A 14,819-nucleotide genomic window follows, 5' to 3' on the forward strand; every position below is an offset into this window, starting at 1 on the left:
TCTCTTGACCTCGTGATCCACCCGCCTCGGCCTCCCAAAGTGCTGGGATTACAGGCTTGAGCCACCGCGCCCAGCTCATTTTTTAAATGTTACAAAGAAAAACCCTGGCTGAGCACAGTGCCTCATTCCTATAATCCCAGCATTTTGGGTAGCTGAGGAGGGAGGATCACTTGAGCCCTCAGGAGTTCAAGACCAGCCTGAGAAACATAGTGAGACCCTGTCTCTACAAAAAAAACATAAAAAATTAGCTGGACATGGTAGCACATCCTGTAGTCCCAACTACTCAGAGCAGGGGAAAGCATGGGGTAAGCATGGGGTAAGGGATGCACTAAGGTGGGAGGATAACTTGAGCCCAGGAGTTTGAAGCTATAGTGAGCTGTGATTGCAACACTGCACTCCAGACTGAGTGACAGAGAGAGATCCTCTCTCAAAATAAAGTCTAACTTTAAATGATACTTTTTAAAAAATTACTTAAGAATTTCTCTTTTATCGCTTCTCAGCCTTTTTGCTAAGATCAAGTGAAGAATTTCTCTTTTTTTGAGGTGGACTTTCACTCTTGTTGCCCAGGCTGTAATGCAGTGGCACGATCTCAGTTTACTGCAACCTCTGCCTCCCGGGTTCAAGTGATTTTCCTGCCTCAGCCTCCTGAGTAGCTGGGACTACAGGCACCTGCCACCACACCCGTCTAATTTTTTTTTTTTGTATTTTTAGTAGAGATGGGTTTCATCATGTTAGCCAGGCTGGTCTCCAAATCTTGACCTCAGGTGATCTACCCGCCTCAGCTTCCCAAAGTGCTCAGATTACAGGCGTGAGCCACCATGCCTGGCCAAGAATTTTATTTTTTTTTTGAGATGGAGTCTCGCTTTGTCACGAAGGCTGGAGTGTAGTGGCATAATCTCGGCTCACTGCAACCTCCTGGGTTCAAACAATTCTCCTGCCTCAGCCTTCTCAGTGGCTGGGATTACAGGTGCACGTCACCACACCCGGCTAATTTTTGTATTTTTAGTAGAGATGGGGTTTCAGCATGTTGGTCAGGCTGGTCTCAAACTCCTGACTTCGTGATCCACCCACTTTGGCCTCCCAAAGTGCTAGGATTATAGGCTTGAGCCACTGCACTCGGCCAGACGTTTTTGAGAGCTAGGGTCTTTCTATGTTGCTCAGAATGGTTTCAAGCTCCTGGGCTCAAGCAGTCCCCATCTCGGCCTCCTAAAGTGCTATGATTATGGGATGAGGCACTGTGCCCAGCCAAATGATACTTTAGGCATGTATTTCTCTCAATCAGTAGAGACTTAGACTATCATGTTTGGGTTTTTCTTTCTTTCTATTTATTTACTGATTTTATTTAATTTATTTTTTGAGATAGGGTCTTGCTCTGTTGCCCAGACTGGAGTGCAGTGGTGCAATCATAGCTTACTGCAGCCTCGATCTCCCAGGCTCTAGCAATCCTCTTGTCTCAGCCTCCCAAGGCTGAGGGGCTACAGGGCTACAGGGACCAAAGGGCTACAGTGCAGCTGGGTCTACAGGTGCACATCACCATGCCTGGTTAATTTTTTTAATTATTTGTAGAGAAGGGGTCTCGCTGCATTGCCCAGGATGGTCTTGAACTCCTGAACTCAAGCAATCCTCCCGCCTTGGCCTTCCAAAGTGCTGGGATTACAGGGATGAGCCATTGTGCCCAGCCTCAATTTAGACTTTGAAAATAAATGTATATTTTACTAATTTCAACAGCATCTACATGTTGTTGAAAACATCTTCATTTAAACTTATTTAAGCATTCAACAAACACTTTTTGAACATCAACATGTACTGTCAGATAGGTTTCTGATTTCATGAAGAAAGAAAAATCAAGATAATTTCAGATAATGACAAGTACTCTGAAGAAATTAAAATAGGATATGATAGAAAACATTACTTAAGATGGGTGTTCAGGGAAGACCTCTCTGAGGGGATTGCCGTTAAGCTAAGACTTGTGTCACAAGAAGTGAAAGCATCACCTGCCTACAGTCAAGGAGTGACACACATACACATAAATTTAAGTACACTACAGTTCCCAGATTAAGAACCACTGTCGACCAGGAGCAGTGACTCATGTCTGTAATCTCAGCACTATCAGAGGCCAAGGTGGGAGGACTGCTTGAACCCAGGAGTTTGAGACCAGCCTGGACAAGATGGTGAAACTCCATTTCTACAAAAATAATAAAAAATAAGCTAGGCATGGGGATGCATACCTCTAGTCTCCTTAGCTTGTTCAGTTAAGGTCACATAAGCCAAGATATTTTTTTCTTGGCTCTAAACCATAGGCTTGTGTTTTTGTCAGTAAAATAGGGCCAAGAGCCTGGGTTTTCAGTCTACGGTGCTGGAACGGTTAATTGATGCCCATAACATTCTTTAAGATCTTTAGATGAAAGACTTGGGGCTGTATATAGGATTACCAAGGACTTGGGAGCTCTTCCCTTTCAAGCCCCAGGGAAAATGCCTTCATATCAGTAACCCAGGCCATTCCTCACCAGTCTGTAGCTGTGGGACAATGGTTCTCAAACTTTTGCTAGCATTAAAATCAAAGGTTGTGGCCGGGCGAGGTGGCTCACGCCTATAATCCAAGCACTTTGGAGGCCAAGGCGGGAGGATCACCTGAGGTAGGGAGTTCAAGACCAGCCTGACCAACATGGTGAAACCCCGTCTTTAAAAAAAAAAAAAAATCAAAGGTTGTGATGTGAATCCCCAGGCTCTCTGCCTGAGATTCTGATTCTCCCTGAAGTTCTGAATTCTTACCTTCTTAGTTCTGTATTCTTCTGTATCCTTGTTTGGTGTCTCATGCTTCCCAATACTCTAGATTTTCGTCTCTGAAAATGGATCTGAGGGTGTACTTGTCCATATATACTATTGTCAGAGACAGCTTTGGCTTTTTTTTTTCCCCTGAAGTCAATCCAGAGCAGAGATTGCGGAAGGCAGAAATATGTCTGTATCTACTTCTCAAATGTACATAAACATTCATTAGGAGGAGATTTTGGGATAATTATTTGAATGAAAGGAGGGAGGAACTGCTGATTGGCACAAAATGAGAGAAGGCGAATACAAGGAAAGCAATTCTGGTTTGAGGGCCAAGTTCATTGCCTCTTTCCTCTCTTCCTGGTGCTGAATCCTACTAAAGGGCTATCCAGGAATTGATTGGTCTTTCATTCATTCATCCATTCAACAAATGCATATTAAATAACTATTATATGCCAGGTAGTAGGAATTCAGTGTTAACTAAGACTGGATCTCTGCTCTCCTGTATGTTTCTGTCTCCCCTATTAGAATGGAGACATTCTAGTAGAAAAATACATTTAAGCTGGGTGTAGTGGTACATGCCTATAGTCCCAGCTATGAGGGAGGGTGAGATGGCAGTATGGCTCAAGCCTAGGAGTTTGAGCCTGCAGTGAGCCATGATTAGACTGCTGCACTGTCTTCCAGCCTGGGCAACAGAGTGAGATGTCTCGATGAAAAAAAAAAAAAAAGAAAAGAAGTCAGCCTTGATAGAAGGAGGGAGGAAGTGGGGGTTGGAGGGGAACATTCTTGGCAAAGGGAATATGAGTTCAAAGGCCAATAGGCAGGAAAGACTTTGGAATGTTTGAGAAACTGAAAGAAGGACTATCTCACTAGAGTGGAGGAGTGATAGAAAGAATATTGCAGGATGAGGTTGGAGAGGGTGAGGATTAGGGTTTATAGATTACCATAATGAATGCCTTGGAAAAAGCAGTGTAGGCAAGGCAGCCTTGCCACTTGGGGTAAGAATGTAAGAGCCAACCCAGAATAGCCAAAACAACCTTGAAAATGAAGAACCAAGTTGGAGGACTTGCACTTTCTGATTTCAGAACTCACTACAAAGCTGTAATAAGACAGTGTGTGGTACTGTCATAAGGACAGACATATAGATAAGTAGAATTGACAGTCCAGAAACAAACCCTCACACTTATGGTCAATTAATTTTTGATAAGGTTACCAAGACAATTCGATGGTGAAAAAATAGTCTTTTTTCACTTTAATTTTTTGTTGTTGTTTTTTGAGATGGAGTCTCGCTCTGTTGCCCAGGCTGGAATGCAATGGCACAATCTTGGCTCACCACAACCTCTGCCTCCTGGGTCAAGTGATTCTCCTGTCTCAGCCTCCCGAGTAGTTGGGACTACAGGCGCACACCACTATGCCTGGCTAATTTTTGTAGTTTTTTAAAGCAGAGATGGGGTTTCACTATGTTGGCCACGCTGGTCTTGAACTCTTGACCTCGTGATCCACCTGCCTGCACCTCCTAAAGTGCGGGGATTACAGGTGTGAGCCACCGCGCTCGGCCTTTCTTTTTCCGTTCTTTTCTTTCTTTTCTTTTCTTTTTTTTTTTTTTGAGATGGAGCCTCACTCTGTTGCCCAGGCTGGAGTGCAGTGGCATGATCTTGGCTTACTGCAACCTCTGCCTCCCAGGTTCAAGCAATCCTCCCACCTCAGCCTCCCAAGTAGCTGGGACTACAGGTGGGCACCACCACACTTGGCTAATTTTTGTATTTTTAGTAGAGACGGTTTCACTATGTTGGCCAGCCTAGTCTCGAACGCCTTACCTCAGGTGATCTGCCTGCCTCATGACCACCTCATGCCTCCTGGGATTACAGGCATGAGCCACCATGCCTGACTGAAAGAATAGTCTTTTTGATACATGGTGCTGAGAAAACTAGATATCCACATGCAAAAGAATGAAGCTGAACACCTACTTCACATCATACATAAAAATTAACTCAAAATGGATCAACAACCTAAATGTAAGAGCTAAAATACTTCTTAGAAGAAAACATAGGTATAAATCTTTATGACCTTGGATTTGGCAATGGTTTCTTAGATATGATACCAAAAGCACAAGCAACAAAAGGAAAAAAATAAAACGGACATCATCAAAATAAAAAACTTTGCACCAAATGACATTGCCTAGAAATGAAGAGACAATCCACAGAATAGGAGAAAATATTATTTCAAATATAAAACTGATAAGGGACCCAAGAGAATTGAAAACTTATGTCCACATAAAGACATACACAAGTGTTCATAGCAGCATTATTCATGATAGCCAGAAAGTGGAAATAACCCAAATGAGTCACTAACCCAAACTGATGAGTGGATAATGTGTTATATCCATACAGTGGAATATTATTTGGTCATAAAATGAAATGAAGCAACCATACATGCTACAATAAGAATAAACCTTGAAACCATCATTCTAAGTGAATGAAGCCAATTACAAAGGATCACATATTGTACGATTCCACTTATATGAAATATCCATAATAGGCAAATCTATAGTCATAAAATGAACTAGTGATTGCCTAGGGCTGGGGGCTAGAGATAATGGCTATGGAGTACAGGACTTCTTTTTAGGAGTGATGAAAATGTTCTAAAGTAGATGTGATAAGCAAGGCATGGTGGCATGCACCTGTAGTCCCTGCTATTTAGGAGGCTGAGGCCAGGAGTTAGAGGCCACAGTGTGCTATGATCTTGTATGTAAACAGCCACTGCACTCCAGCCTGAGCAACATAGCAAGATCCCATCTCTAAAAGTTAAAAAAAAAAATAATAAGATGTGGTTACACAGCTCTGCATATAATAAAAGTTATTGACTTGAACACTTTGAGTGAATTCTGTGATATGTGAGTTATAGTTTAAGAAAGCTATTTAGGTGGCATGCAGTGGCTCATGCCTGTGATCCCAGAACTTTGGGAGGCCAAGGTAGGAGGATTGCTTGAGCCCAGGAATTTCATGCTGCAGTGAGCTATGGTTGCACCACTGCACTCCATCCTGGGCAATAGATCAAGACTCTGTCTCTAAAAAATACTAATAATAAAAAATAAAGCTGTTAAAAAATACAAAGAATGGTAGGGGCCAGAGCCTATCAGCAAGGTTACAACAGGGATGTTGAAAACCTCTAGGGCCTCTAAAACCAAAGGAATTACCACTGCTGGGCAATAACTGGGGAATTTTCCAGTACCAATTCCAGGAATCTACTAGCTAAGTGAACCCAAGGGAAGAATCATGGCCTTGGGAGGTTTCTCTAGGTTGTTTTCAGAGACATGTTTGTTCACCTCCCATTAATATATCCATGTACAAAGGGGATAATGTGCAGTGATGCAAACTAGACCATGTTCCTTCACTAGATCCTCTGCTATTTTCTCTTTATGTATTTTTGAGACAGAGTCTTGCTGCATCACCCAGGCTCGAGTGCAGTGGTAAGACCTCAGCTCACTGCAACCTCTGCTTCCTGGGTTCAAGTGATCCGCCCACCCTAGCCTCCCAAGTAGCTGGGACTACAGGCGACTGCAACCATGCTTGTTTAATTTTTATATCTTTTGTAGAGATGGAGTTTTGCCATGTTGGCCAGGCTGGTCTCAAACTCCTGAGCTCAAGTAATCCGCCTGCCTCAGCCTCCCAAAGTGCGGGGATTATAGGTGTGAGCCACTGTGCCCGACTTTCTCTGCTATTTTCAATGACACTACATTTATTTCCGAGATGTTAGTTCCAACCTGGACATGTCTTCTGATTATTGATAACCATAGGATCACAGAGCTGAAAGGTAATCTCATTTTAAAAATATAGAAACTAAGGGTCTAGAGGAGAGAGGGGAGTTGCTTGCTAAAGACCATACCAGATCATCATAGCCAGAAGGTATGATGGCATAGAGAGGACTCAAATCATGGTGAAAAATGACATAGAGGGGAAACAAATCATGGTGAAGTGTCTTACTCCTAAATTCTCCATCCAAGTGACAACATTTTTAATCAATCAGTAATAGCCTATGGAAAGACAGGGCTCAGGCCACAGGGAGGGTATGGATGGTAGGAGAGAAAGGAATAGGTGTATGTGGAAGCGGAAGGGGAGGTAAATGGTAAAGTAGAGATTGTTACTATTGGAGTTTACATTTTTTTTTCTTTATTTATTTCCATGTTGACTTATTCTAATTAACCATGTTGCACTGTGGCCTAGAGGAATTGGTTGGTTTTTAAAGGTCACTGAAAGGCTTTGGTCATTTCCCTGACTCACATCAGTTCCTGATATTGAGCCAGAGTGGACAGGCTGTGGTCCTAATAGCTTGTCCTAACCATCTAACTTCAAAGTTTCTGAATAAACTCCTTATGGCTGGGAAGGTCCTTCAGTCCCACCTGCCCTATTCTAGTTTCTCTCTCTTTGTCCTGTGCATCCCCAAGTCCTACCTGGAGGTGTAGAGAGGGAGGAAGAGGGAAACAAGTAAATTTTCCCCTTCACAGATTCACATGAGAAACATCCAGAGCACCGTACAAAGCTCTACCTCCAAGCTTTGACTGCTGGGCTAAAAAATGAGAGTTGGCTAAGTGGAAAATGATAGCAAACCTAGCAGAGTCTCCATACATCACCTCCTCCATTCTTCTGCCACCAGTAGAACTGCTATATAGTACTGCAGCAGCTCTGAAGTCTTTTGGTCTCAGAATTCCTTTATACCTTTTAAAATTACTAAATACCCAAAGAGCTCTTGTATATGTATGTGGGTTATATCTATCAATATTTACTGTGTCAGAAGTTAAAACTGGGAATTAAAAAATGTCTTCCAGCCGGGTGAGGTGGCTCACGTCTGTAATCCTAGCACTTTGGGAGGCTGAGGTGGGCAGATCACCTGAGCTCAGGAGTTAGGGTTTTTAGTAGAGACTGGGTTTCGCCATGTTGCCTAGGCTGATCTTGAACTCCTGGGCTCAAGTGATCCTCCAGCCATGGCCTCCCAAAGTGCAGGATTACAGGCATAAGCCACTGTGCCTGGCCCCAATTTTAAAAAATTATTTGTAGAGACAGGGTCTCCTTATGTTGCCCAGGGTGGTCTGGAACTCCTGAGCGCAAGCAGTCCTCCTGCTTAGCCTCCCAAAGTGGTAGGATTACAGGAATGAGTCACCGTACCTGGCCTATCATGTACTTTCTTTTTTTTTGGTTTTTGTTTTTAAGATGGAGTCTCAAGCTGAGCTCAGTGGCTCACGCCTGTAATCCCAGCACTTTGGGAGTCTGAGGTGGGCGAATCACCTGAGGTCGGGAGTTCAAGATCAGCCTGACCAACATGGAGAAACCCTGTGTCTACTAAAAATACAAAATTAGCTGGGCATGGTGGTTCATGCCTGTAATCCTAGCTACTCTGGAGGCTGAGGCAGGAGAATCACTTAAACCCGGGAGGCGGAGGTTGTGGTGAGCTGAAATTGTGCCATTGCACTTCAGCCTGAGCAACAAGAGCAAAACTCCATCTCAAAAAAAAAAAAAAGGAGTCTTCTCTGTTACCCAAGCTGGAGTGCAGTGGTGTGATCTTGGCTCACTGCAACCTCTGCCTCCTGGGTTCAAGCAATCATCATGCCTTAGCCTCCTGAGTAGCTGGGACTACAGGTGCTTGCCACCATGCCTGTCTAATTTTTGTTACTTTTAATAGAGATGGGGTTTCACCATGTTGGCCAGTCTGGTCTTGAACTGCTGACCTCAAGTGATCCACCCACCTCGGCCTCCCAAAGTGTTGGGATTACAGGCGTGAGCCACCATGCCTGGTCTAATGTACTTTCAGTGGATCTTTTACACCTGTATGATTTTGTAACATCATGATTGGTCATTTGGAAAACACTGGTTCACTGAACTGTGCAGATCTTTCAAATATAGACACATTTTTATTATATAATATAAATAACACATTTATTAATACCATGATCTATCTCATCAACAAAGTCTTTAAAACTTTTAGGAAACTGTCAACCAGGAATATATACAATTTTCTAAGATTCTTGGTTTTGCTCAAAGGTTTGAATTTTATCATTGGAAATAAATATTGTCAGGTGTTTTCCTTCAAGTGACAGGCTCCAGAGAATGTCTGCCAAATATCCACTCGGAATTACTAACATTTGCCTGTCAGTGCTATTTTCAAGTAATAATGGTGTTCCATGAAAGCAAAAAAGGTCAGTGCAGCTTGCAACCAAAATAACTGTGCTCCTTGAGATAACCAACGTACTTTTATATACAGCAGAAGTGCTCTGTGTATCCTTCTAATTTTCTCACATAGACTATTAAAAACACTTGTACTCAAGGGTCAAGTTTTAATAAAATAAATTTTTACTGCTTCATCAAGGATTCTTAATAAAGCTGGCCTTTTACCTGTTTTGAGTGCCCAGTGGGGAAGAATACATTTACTGCTAGTACAGTTTGATACCATTGCCTAATACTGTGCTGAGGTATCAGCAATTTTTGTGTGTGTTTTAGAAACAGGAACTCACCCTGTTGCCCAGGCTGGATTGTAGTGGTGAGATCATAGCTCACTGTAGCCTTAAAATCCTGGGCTCAAGCAATCCTCCTGCCTTGGCCTCTTGAGTAACAGGGACAACAGGCATTCACTGCCACACCCAGCAGTACCAGCAAATTTTTATCCTCCATTGCTTTTGTACATCAGTGCAAAGTCAATATAGTGAAAGATAATATATTAGAATTGTAATGAAAATAGTTTTGACTTCATGGATTCCCCTGAAAAGGTCTTAAGGGCTGCAGAAATCTATAGACCATACTCTGAGAATTACAGCAATATGGCTGGGTGTGGTGGCTCACACCTATGGGTGGATCATCTGAGGTCAGGAGTTTGGAACCAGCTTGGCCAACATGATGAAACCCCGTTTCTATTAAAAACACAAAAGTTAGCCAGACATGGTGGCTCACACCTATAATCCCAGCACATTGAGAGGCTGAGGTGAGTGGATCACCTTAGGTTCAGAGTTCAAGACCAGCCTGGCCAACATGGTGAAACCTCATCTCCACTAAAAATACAAAATTAGCTGGGCGTGGTGGTGTGTACCTATAGTCCAAGCTACTTGGGAGGTTGAGGCAGAAGAATCGCTTGAACCCGGAGGCAGGGGTTGCAGTGAGCTGAGATCAAGCCACTGCACTTCAGACCGGGTGACAGAGTGAGACTCTGTCTCAAAATAAAATAAAATAAAATAAAAGTTAGCTGGGTGTAGTAGTGCATGCCTGTAATCCCAGCTAGTAGGGAAGCTGAGGCAAGAGAATCCCTTGAACCCAGGAGGTGGAGGCTACAGTGAGCTGACAGCCACTGTACTCTAGTCTCCAGTCTGGGTGATAAAGTTAGACTCCATCTGGTCAGGAGTGGGGAAAGGGGAGAATTGGCCAGGCATGGTGGCTCACACCTATAATCCCAGCACTTTGGAGGGCTGAGGCAAGTGGATTACTTGAGGTCAGGAGTTTGAGACCAACCTGGCCAATGTGGCGAAACCCCGTCTCTACTAAAAATACAAAAAAAAAAAAAAAAAAAAAAGCCAGGCGTGATGACACATACCTGTAATCCTAGCTATTCCAGAGGCTAAGGCAAGAGGAGAATCGCTTAAACCTGGGAATCAATCAGAGGCTGCAGTGAGCCAAGATTGCGCCATTGCACTCCAGCCTGGGCGTCACAGCAAGACTGTCTCAACAACAACAAAATTGTGGTAATATACCCATGCGTGTGTATGTTGAAGTGTAAGTAAAATATTTCCTCCCTAAGTTCACATTTCTCTGAGTTAAATGTAACTCCCTAGATTTCACCCAAAAAAGTACATTCTAAATTTTAAAAATTTTATTTTTCTTCTTAATTTGTTGGATAAACATATTAATAATAACAATAACAAATTTTAAAAACAAAAAAAATCTACCAACTCTCTAAAGTTTGGTTTTAAGGTAATAACTGGGATGTTTTTGGAAAATAGTTGTTTGTTACAAAGGCTTTACATATTCATTGTAAACAAATTTAAACAATATATGCACAAATAAAATATTTCTACTGAAAAACTGAAATTGCAATTTTTTTTCCCACTTGGCAGTGTACCATGCAGAGTCAACCTTCTGATTTTCTTCATTCTTTTTTTTTTTTTTTGTTTGAGACAGAGTCTCACTCTGTCGCCCAGGCTGGAGTGCACTGGCGCGATCTTGGCTCACTGCAACCTTTGCCTCCCAGGTTCAACTGATTCTCTTTCCTTAGCCTCCTGAGTAGCTGGGACTACAGGCGCATGTACCATGCCAGGCTTATTTTTATATTTTTATAGAGACGAGGTTTCATGTCGGCCAACATGGTCTCGATCTCCTGATCTTGTGATCCACTTGCCTCGGCCTCCCAAAGTGCTGGGATTACAGGCATGAGCCACCATGCTGGACCTCTTCATTCTTCTTAACAAATATATTGTAAGTCATGTTATAACTGAACCACAGGTTATTTAACCATTTCCTCATTGATGGGAAAGTAAGTTTTTCTTTTTTGTTGTTTGTTTGTTTTTGAGACGGAGTCTCACTCAGATTTGCCCATGCTAGAGTGCAGTGGCATGATCTCACACACTGTAACCTCCACTTTCCAGCTTCAAGTGATTCTCATGCCTCAGCCTCCCAGGTAGCTGGGACTACAGGTGTGCACCACCACCTCTGAATAATTTTTGTTTGTTTTTGAGACAGAGTCTTGCTCTGTCACCCAGAGCAAGTACAGGCATCTGTCACCACACCTGGCTAATTTTTCTGTTTTTTAGTAGACTAGGTTTCATCATGTTGGCCAGGCTGGTTTCAAACTCCTGACCTCAAGTGATCCACCTGCCTTGGCCTCCCAAAGTGCTGGGATTATAAGCATGACCCACCCTGCCCAGACTTTGTATTTTTTTTTTTTTAAGTAGAGATGGATTTTCGCCATATTGGACAGGCTGGTCTTGAACTCCTGACCTCAAGTGATCTGCCCGCCTCAGTCTCCCAAAGTGTGGGGATTATAGGAGTGAACCACTGTGCCTGGCCCTGACAAGTAAGGTTTTAATTAATATCCTTGTAAACATATGTTTTTAAGCTAATGTGTGAGTGTTTCTGTGCCACTTTTCCCCCAGAATTGGAAATGGATTTGCTAAATCAAAGGCTATGTGCACTAAAAAAAAAAAAAAAAAAAAAAAAAAATTAAGGGCTGGGCACAGTGGCTCATGCCTGTAATTCCAGTACTTTGTGAGGCCAAGGGGGGTGGATCACTTGAAGTCAGGAGTTCCAGACCAGACTGCCAAACATGGTGAAACCCCGTCTCTACTAAAAATACAAAAATTAGCTGAGCGTGGTGGCACATGTCCCAGCTACTTGGGAGGCTGAGACAGGAGAATTGCTTGAACCCAGGAGATGGAGGTTGCAGTGAGCTGAGATCGTGCCACTGTACTCCAGCCTGGGTGAAAGAGACTCTGTCTTAAAAAAGTAAAATGAAGTCACCTCCAAACTTATTTCGCTAAAGATTGTATCAATTACACTACTGCTAATGGTATATAGAGTGCAACAGGGAACCTGTGAGAGTAATTGCTAGGCATGAAGATTACCAGGTTCCAAATAGTGGTCAACCAGTGCTTTGAAGGGTTTTAAAATATTTCTGAGCCCTTCAGTCACTCTCTAAGAATTCTAACATTCATTTGGAATCCCTGGTATACAGAAAAGTATTGCTGTTTTCTTTGGACTCTCTAGTATGGCTCAATCTTGATTAAAAATGTTGCCAGCTTATGGGCGGAGGCATTGGGACAGTTTAACCAAACTCCAGGGGCCACAGACAGGCCTGCCCATGTGTCCTACAAAACTCTGTAATGGTGAGGCAATTCTTTTTAACTGACGAACCTTTTGCATTGACTAAATCTCTGCTGGAGATGTCCAACTTTGGCTGTTTTTTTTTTCCCCCTTGACACCAGTGTTGTCAATGCCAGGGTCTAAGAAGGGCTTCTAGGTGAAAAGTTTAAGAGCAGAGTCCTGACCACTATATTTCTTAATAGCTTCCGTGAGCTTATATTAGACTTATGTCTGGCCTAGACTTTCTACAGGTGTCCCTTTGGGACCATAGCCACTTCCTTGGGAAAGAACACCTGGTAGGTGGCACTGTTACTTGCCCTGCAGGTGAATGCCATGCTGTGTCTCTTGATTTATGGGCCTGCCTTGATGAAAAAGGGGTGTGGCAAACTGAGTTGAGTTCAAACACTCCACAAGAGTCTCCAAGATCAGCCTTCAGAGTGACTCAGTCCTCACTTATGAGCCCAAATTGCTCTTTGAATTGGAGTCCTGGGTCTGCTCCTTCCTCATTGTGGTAAGCAAGGAAGTACTTCAGGTTCTCACAGGAAATATCAGAGGGTAATGGATGGGTTATATAAAATCACTTCAGAGATTTTATTGGGCAGTACTGACCCTAAGGCCTACTCCTCAAGTTACTCCTCTATTAAAAAAGGATTGTGAGGCTGGGTGCAGCGGCTATCGCCTATAATCCTAGCACTTTGGGAGGCTGAGGCAGGTGGATCACCTTAGGTAAGGAGTTCCAGACCAGCCTGGCCAACATGGTGAAACCCCATCTCTACAAAAAATACAAAATTAGCTGGGTGTGGTGACACATGCCTGTAGTCCCAGCTACTTGGAAGGCTGAGGCAGGAGAATTGCTTGAACTTGGGAGGCAGAGATTGCAGTGAGCCGAGATCACACCATTGCACTCCAGCCTGGGCAGGAAGAGTGAAACTCTGTCTCAAAAAAAAAAAAAAAGTAGAAAAAAAAGTGATTGTGAAAAACAAGAAGACCCTTCAAGGGTTCTTCTGACTCCAAAGTGCTGATTCACTAAATGCTAGGCCACCATAACCTATAAAATAAGTGGATTCTTGCTGCTGGGTTTGCTATCTAGCTGTTCTGTCATCAGGATAAGTGCCTAGACCATAAGGTGCAAAACTTTTACCAGTTCTGGGATCTTCTAAAGTCTGTGGCAAAAGGACATGGTACCAGCCAAGGAGAGCTTCTAGAGAAGGTGGGTGTGGCTGCCTAAGCTGTAGTAGTAAGAGGACTTGTGAAAGAGGATGTTTGGGGTCACAAGCTTCAGGTTTACCAAGTGTGGGATAGGAGAAGCAGAGGGTTCACTGTAATGCACACAGTAGAGTTCTGGATTTCTTGAAGTAATCTATTGATTGTTGGTTCTTAGCTTATTCTTGTCAAAGAGCTTGTACAACTGTAGACCAGGGCATCTGGGCTAAACTACACACTTGCTGGTATTTATTTCTCAGTGTGATTCTTGGCTTTTCCTTTCAATTAGTACTGAGGTGTGAAAGCTCACAGAATTGCTGCGAGAATTCATATTTTCAGTACCAACAATACACAAAAATATTTAAGAATGCACCTGGGGGAAGAGCAGATTAATCTTCATTGCCATCAATATGACAATTTTGCAGAGAGATGTTTAACTTTTGCAAAAAGCAAAGCTACAGCATGATGTCTTTTAAGAATTTGGGCCAGGTATGGCAGCTCACACCTATAATCCCAGCACTTTGGGAGGCCAAGGCAAGTGGATCGCTGGAGCCCAGGAGTTTGCGACTAACCTGCGTAACATGGCAAGAACTCTGTCTCTACAAAAAATACAAAAAGCAAAACAAAACAAAACAAAAATTAGCTAGGCATGGTGGTGTGCATGCCTGTTCTTCCAGCTACTTGGGAGGTTGAGGTGGGAGGATGGCTTGAGGTCGGGAGGCTGAGGCTGTAGTGATATTACACCACTGCACTCCAGCCTGGGTAACAGAGCAAAACCTTGTCTCGAAAAAAAAAAAAAAAAAAAAAAAAGGTTCCACTTACAGAGTTACAGTAAATATATCTGTGTTTCTGTCCAGTTGAAGGTTTAAAGGTTTCTGGCTGACTCAGCAAGTAATGTTCTACCTAGGCTAAGTTCTTCTCATTGCTGCCTGAAACCAAACACATAGGGTAAATCCATCATGTTTAGCTTTGCTGTTGTTTGGGTTTTTTTTTTTTTTTTTTTTTTTTTTTTTT

Source organism: Sapajus apella, unplaced genomic scaffold, assembly GCF_009761245.1.
Source record: "Sapajus apella isolate SASKATOON/1434 unplaced genomic scaffold, GSC_monkey_1.0 scaffold71, whole genome shotgun sequence".
Classification (NCBI taxonomy): Eukaryota; Metazoa; Chordata; class Mammalia; order Primates; family Cebidae; genus Sapajus; species Sapajus apella.